Source organism: Helianthus annuus, chromosome 13, assembly GCF_002127325.2.
Source record: "Helianthus annuus cultivar XRQ/B chromosome 13, HanXRQr2.0-SUNRISE, whole genome shotgun sequence".
NCBI lineage: Eukaryota > Viridiplantae > Streptophyta > Magnoliopsida > Asterales > Asteraceae > Helianthus > Helianthus annuus.
The window spans coordinates 89,789,173-89,795,882 of record NC_035445.2 but is presented as its reverse complement, the minus strand read 5'-3'; the positions used below and the strand labels follow the sequence as shown (position 1 = coordinate 89,795,882).

Below are 6,710 nucleotides of genomic sequence, written 5' to 3'. Positions count from 1 at the left end.
AAACCGCAAACTCTCGACAGAATTATCTGCTCAATCTCTCAAATTTTACTAAAACAAGGAAGAAATTGCTAAGCCAGGGGTGAAACCCGAATCTTGGCAACTTATTCCAACTTTTACTCATCTCACCAAAGCCTCGATGGACTCCAACGACCTGAACTCACAAGTATGACCTAGGGAATACGCGCTGAATGCCCAAGAGTCGAGGCAGAAACGCGATCCCAAGAGTCGAAAAGTGACGACAAGTCTACTGCAAATAGTCGAATCGCTTTGGGTAGTCGATGTCTAGTAGCCGCAGACAATCTATTTCTCGATTTTATGTGTTTCGATCCTAAGCCCGCAACCGCAGACTCTGATGATTCGTTGATTTTATGTGTTTTATGTGTGATTACCTGTTTATGTGTATTTTGATGAATCGTTCGATTTTTGCTATCACTTCGATCGACACACACGACTCGTGTTGCTCTTCTATCTCAAAACGGTAACAAGTCGCTGCAATTCTAGACGATACTATGTTAGGATATACACTATACTATGCTATACTCGACATGCTATACGATTATGTGATACTATTCAATATACGATACTCGATCGCTATATACGAACGACGCGCGAGCTTTGAATAATAGGTTTCTGTATTCTGACTACCTCTGTGATTAAATGTATACGTGCTTCTGTGCTTAGGTGTCTCTGTGCTCTACGTGCCTACGTGCTTATGTGCTTCTGTGATTATGTGAAACTGTGAATCTGTGGTTATGTGCCGACATGTTTATGTGATGTGTGATGCGATGTGATTCTAAGCTTTAATAAGTAGTAGACGTGTGAGGTGAGATTCGATTTGTTGTGTCTGAGACATACGACGATGTCTGTTGCAGACCATGTCGTCATCTGGACACCGAACCCCACTTACTCGCCAAGAGAAGAGAGATAGGCGTCTCGCCACTATCATCGCCAAGAGCGTGGCAAAAGCTGTGAGCGATGTCTTTGAAAACGCCAGTAAGTCGTCTGAAGAGTCGTGAATCGATGCTCCTAAGGATACCAGCAAGACTGGGTTCAGCTTTAAACAGTTCAAGGCATGCGGACCAAAGGAATTCACCGGAGAAGATGGCCCAACAGCTATGTTTCAATGGTTCGATTCTATCGAAGTCACTCTGCGCCAAAGCAGCTGTCCAGAAAATCTCTGCACCCCCAATGCTACAGGCGTCTTCCAGTCCCGAGCTCTAGACTGGTGGACGGCCGAACGAAACAAGCGCGGAAATGATGCAGCTTATGAGCTGACATGGAAGGAGCTGAAAGCCATCATGATGGACGAATTCTGCCCTCCCCATGAACGCCAAAAGTTGGAGGACGAATTTTGGAACATTAAGCAGAAGGATGGAGATAACGCTGCCTTGACTGCACGCTTTAAACATCTCAGCATCATTTGTCCCGATCAGGTCAAGACGTCAGACATGGCCATCAAGAAGTATATTCGAGCTCTACCCGATTGTGTTGCCGATTTCGTTCATGCTGCCAAGCCATCATCGATTGAAGAGACCTACCTGCTTGCCGTTGAGATCAATGACAAGCGGGTAAAGTCTGGTCTTTGGGATAAGCATACCAAGTCTCTGCACCAAGCCACCGCCACGTCAACCGTCGACACCACCACTGCTCAACCCTCCAAGTCGTCAAGAAGAAAGAAGAAGCACAACAACAACAGCTCCAGCAACAAGAACTGTGCTATGACAACGACTGCTGCCCCTCTGCAAGCCGTACCGGCTCAACAGCAGTCGCACCATCGACAAGCTCCAGTGATCAATGCGCCGCCAGCTAAGCGCGCTTACACAGGTCCCCACCCGCTCTGCCCGACATGCTCATACCATCATCCGGTGGGAATCGCCTGTCGTTTCTGCGCCCACTGCAACCTCTATGGGCATTTCACTGCGAACTGTCGCTATGGTCCTCGTCAAGCCCTAGTTCAATCCGCCGCTCATCAAGCTCTACTTCCAGCCCCTCAGGGCCAACCTGCAGCTCAAGCACCCGCGGTCAATGCTCGAGTCTGCTTTGCATGTGGTGACCCTAACCACTTTGCAAACATGTGCCCGAACAGGGTTGTGAAACAAGAACCCCAGCAGCAGCAGCAACAGCAGCAACAGCAAGCAGCCCGTGCCAGAACCTTTAACATCAACGCCCGTCAAGCCCAGGCTGACAACAACGTGGTTAATGGTACGTTCCTTGTGAATGGTATTTATGCATCATGTTTGTTTGATACTGGAGCCGATAACTGCTTTGTGTCGTTTGAATTCGAGAAGCTCCTTAGTCGTAAGCGTTCTTATCTCCCCTCGTCATTCGAAGTCGAAGTTGCTACTGGAAGGACCGTCACTGTTAACTCTGTTCTTCGTGATTGTACCCTCGAGCTCAACAATCACATCTTTCCAATCGACCTTATTCCGATGCAACTCGAAAGTTTTGACGTCATAGTAGGCATGGACTTTCTTCGCGAAAACCATGCTGAAGTCGTGTGCTTCAAAAAGATGATTCGATTCTCGCTCGCGAATGGTGATCTATTGTGTGTATACGGTGAAACAGCTTCGAAGGGTCTTAAACTTATGTCATGCGTCCAAGCTAGCAAGTATCTCCGCAAGGAATACAGCGCTTTCTTGGCCAACATTGTAGTAGCGGAGAAGGAAAAGAAAAAGAAGGTTGAAGACGTTCCAGTGGTTCGTGAATTTCCTCAGGTATTCCCTGATGACCTTCCCGGACTACCGCCAAGTCGTGATATCGACTTTCGTATTGACCTTATTCCTGGAGCTAACCCTGTTGCCAAAGCCCCTTATCGACTCGCGCCATCCGAAATGAGGGAACTCTCGAACCAACTCCATGAGCTACTTGAAAAAGGCTTCATTCGCCCGAGCACCTCTCCTTGGGGCGCGCCAGTCCTTTTCGTCAAAAAGAAGGATGGGTCGTTCAGGATGTGCATCGACTATTGGGAATTGAATAAGCTGACCATCAAGAACCGTTACCCTTTGCCTCGAATCGATGACTTATTTGATCAGCTGCAAGGTGCCAAGTGTTTCTCGAAGATCGATCTACGTTCAGGCTATCATCAGTTGCGCATACAAGAGGAAGATATACCTAAAACAGCCTTTCGCACTCGATACGGCCACTATGAGTTCGTTGTTATGCCTTTTGGTCTAACCAACGCACCCGCGGTTTTTATGGATCTGATGAATCGCGTGTGTAAGCCTTATCTTGACCGTTTCGTCATCGTGTTCATCGACGATGTCCTGATTTATTCCAAGTCGAAGGCCGAACACGCGCAACATCTACGTTTGGTTCTCGAGTTACTCCAGGGGAACCAACTCTACGCCAAGTTCTCCAAGTGCGAATTCTGGTTGGAGGAGGTTCAGTTTCTGGGTCACATCGTGAATAGTCAGGGTATTCATGTCGATCCCGTGAAGATTGAAGCAGTCAAAAGCTGGATTACGCCAAAGAACCCGTCTGAAGTCCGATCATTCCTTGGATTAGTGGGTTATTATCGACGATTTATCGAAGGATTCTCTAAGATCGCTGTGCCGCTGATGTGTGTAAAATGCAACATATAAAACACATCAATTAAGGCATAAAACTAACCCTTTTTAAGTACTAATGTTGGAAAAAGAGTGTTTTTGTCTTCCTTTTGTATTTTCAGGATGAAATGAGCTCAAAATCACAAAAGAAGCAAAAAGACCACTAATTCTACCATAAATACAAGAAAAGGAACAAAAGTAAACTGCCCGGACCCTCAACGGCACCTCCCAAGACAAAGAGAAGAGAACAGAGCCTGAACACGCCCCGTGTCCAGTGAACACGGGGGCGTGCCCAGGAAGCAGCAGAAAAGACAAACCAGTAGAAGCTTCCATTGCTCACCACGGGGCCGTGCCCAGCGGACACGGGGGCGTGTTGAAAGTACAGCAGGCGCATTAATTGTAATTCGCAATTACAATTAATGAAGAGAGAGAATGTCAGACGGGCACGGGGCCGTGTCCAGCGGACACGGGGCCGTGTCCAGCGTTCTGTTCAGCCTATAAATAGAGGAGCTTGGCTTCATTCTCTCTCATCCCTTGGCACACCACCTCTCTCACACTTCATCCACCACCCACCACCACCATAACACCATCATCCACCACCATCATCCATTGTCCATCATAGAGTGTATGAGTCGTCTCGGGATCCAAGATTGATCGTAAGAGTTCTTGACAATCAAGGCCATGTTTGCCTAAGTCTCTTACATCACTTGGTGAAGACAAGTGTTTAGTATAATACTTTTTATTTTTAATCTTTTGCACTTTTTATTTGGTTTTGTATTAATGACTTTAATAACTAGTTACTTATGTTGAAGGTGATCTTTCCTTATCGTTTGTCCGTGGTGTCTTGGCATTATTTTACTGTCTATATAAAATAAAAGATTTTCACCATTCATATCTCCACGGTCTATATGGAGGTATGTTGGCTACCTGGTCGGGGGTTAAGGGAACGGTTTGGTAAAGGTCTTGCCCTTGTTCAGCGTTTAGAGGTCCTGCTTGGGACCTGGGTCAAATTTAGTAGGATCTCCTTCAATGCCCATAGGTATTGGATGGCGGGGATCCAAACTCTTTGACCCCCTCATAAGCTAACTACTATTAATACTATAACCCGGCTATTTAGGACTGTATCCCTGCTGACTCAGACTACTTAGCCGAGGGTAATGTCACCGCCAAAAGCGGGGCCTACCATAATTTGCATTAATAACTTAATTCATTATCTTTCAATAATCCGACCCTTTAGGATTGTATCCTTGCTGACTCAAACTACTGGGTTGAGGGTAACGTCGCCTTCAAAAGAGGGGCCTACTACAATAACTAAGATAATCTCTTAAACAAGTGCAAAAGTGCGAAAATAATCAAAGGTTATACTAATACACGTGTCGGATCCAAGTGATTCATCTTGTCTATCTGTTTTTATTTTATCTTCTTTTTCAGCATTTAGTTAGTTTTTATTTTTCTTAGTTTAAAACATTTTTCTAACTTTTTGATTTGATTAGACGTTGAGGATAAACCGGTATTAAAAGCTCTTGTGTCCTTGGACGACCTCGGTATCTTACCAACACTATACTACGTCCACGATGGGTGCACTTGCCCATATGTGTGTTTAGTGTTAGTAAATATCGTGTTTTATAAATTTAAAACTTGGCTAAAAGTGTAAAAAGGGCTTAAATATATATCTAAAAATATAACACACTTCACGCACATCAAGTTTTTGGCGCCGTTGCCGGGGACACAAGGATTTTAAGAAAGTTAGGAATCAACGGCCTAATCATCTTTTTATTTTTCTTTAATTTTTAGGATTTTTTTAGATTTTTTTTCAGCTTCTGCAGAGCTCAGCACGGGGCCGTGCCTGGTCGGACACGGGCCGTGCTCAGCAACGTCACTGGCAGTTTTTGTTTTTCAAGTTAACAGGAGGCTGACCACGGGGCTGTGTCGGTGCAACACGGGGTCGTGTCCAACTTCCAGTAACTGGGATCTGAAAAACAACCACTGTATCTCCGACCACGGGGCCGTGTTCGCTCGACACGGGGCCGTGGTGAACCTTCTGACCAACATTCTTTTCTGTTTTTATTGCAGGACTTGGAACCCGACGCCAACCTCGCGTAGTGTATGAGCTCCAGTTCCAATAAAGACATAAAGGAACCATTAGAAGAACCCGAACGCTTTCTCAGAAAAAGGTTAAAAGCCAAAAACCAAGAGAAAGTTTCGGGTGACCCAACCCCAATGGCGGACCAACGTACCCTCATGGATTACTTACGGCCCACCGTAGGTAATCTCGGCGCCGCTATCAATGCCCCGAATGTCGAAGCCAATAACTTCGAACTTCGACCGCACTTGATACAAATGCTCCAAAACTCCGCAACCTTTCACGGGCTCGCGGACGAGGATCCCCATCTACATATAATTAATTTCTTAGAAATATGTGATACATTTCGGATCAATGGAGCATCAAACGACGCCATCCGCCTTCGTATGTTTCCATTCTCACTAAAAGACCGAGCGAAAGCTTGGCTCAACACCCTCCCAGCTGGATCGGTAAACACCTGGGATGAACTAGCCCAAAAATTTCTATATAAGTATTTCCCTCCTTCTAAAACTGCTAAATTAATGGCTGAAATTAACACATACTCACAAGAGGACGGGGAATCCTTATATGAAACTTGGGAAAGGTTCAAGGAGCTATTACGCAAATGTCCCCATCACGGCCTCGCAATATGGCAACAAGTATCCACTTTCTACAATGGGTTGTTGCCACATACTAGGCAGACACTTGATTCTAGCTCCGGGGGACTTTTAGGTAATCGACGCCCACACGAAATATATAATCAAATTGAGGAAATTGCTCAAACCAATTTTCAATGGCACATTCCCCGGGGAAATAAAACTATCGCCCCGGGCGCCCATAAGGTAGACGAAAGCACCTCTTTACAAGCCCAAATCGAGGCCCTTTCTTCAAAAATAAAAAAAATTAGAAATGACAAAAACAGTCTCGGTTATGGCTTGTGAGGGGTGTGGTGGGTCACATGAAAATTGGAGTTGCATGAAAGAAACGGACGATCAACAAGAAATGGTAAACTACATTGATAATAGACCTAGGCCGTCGGGTCCTCCAACGGGGACCTTCAACCAAGGATGGCGAAACCACCCAAACCTTGGTTGGAGGGAGCC

The 6,710-nt window shown here is 45.7% G+C and overlaps 1 non-coding gene across 1 annotated transcript; it reads right to left on the bottom strand.

The window, feature by feature from the left end:
• Positions 1–6,143: 6,143 nt before the first annotated feature.
• On the bottom strand, positions 6,144–6,250 carry LOC118486179. Its single transcript, XR_004878034.1, has one exon. It is a non-coding gene; the product is annotated as a small nucleolar RNA R71 (small nucleolar RNA).
• Positions 6,251–6,710: the final 460 nt, after the last annotated feature.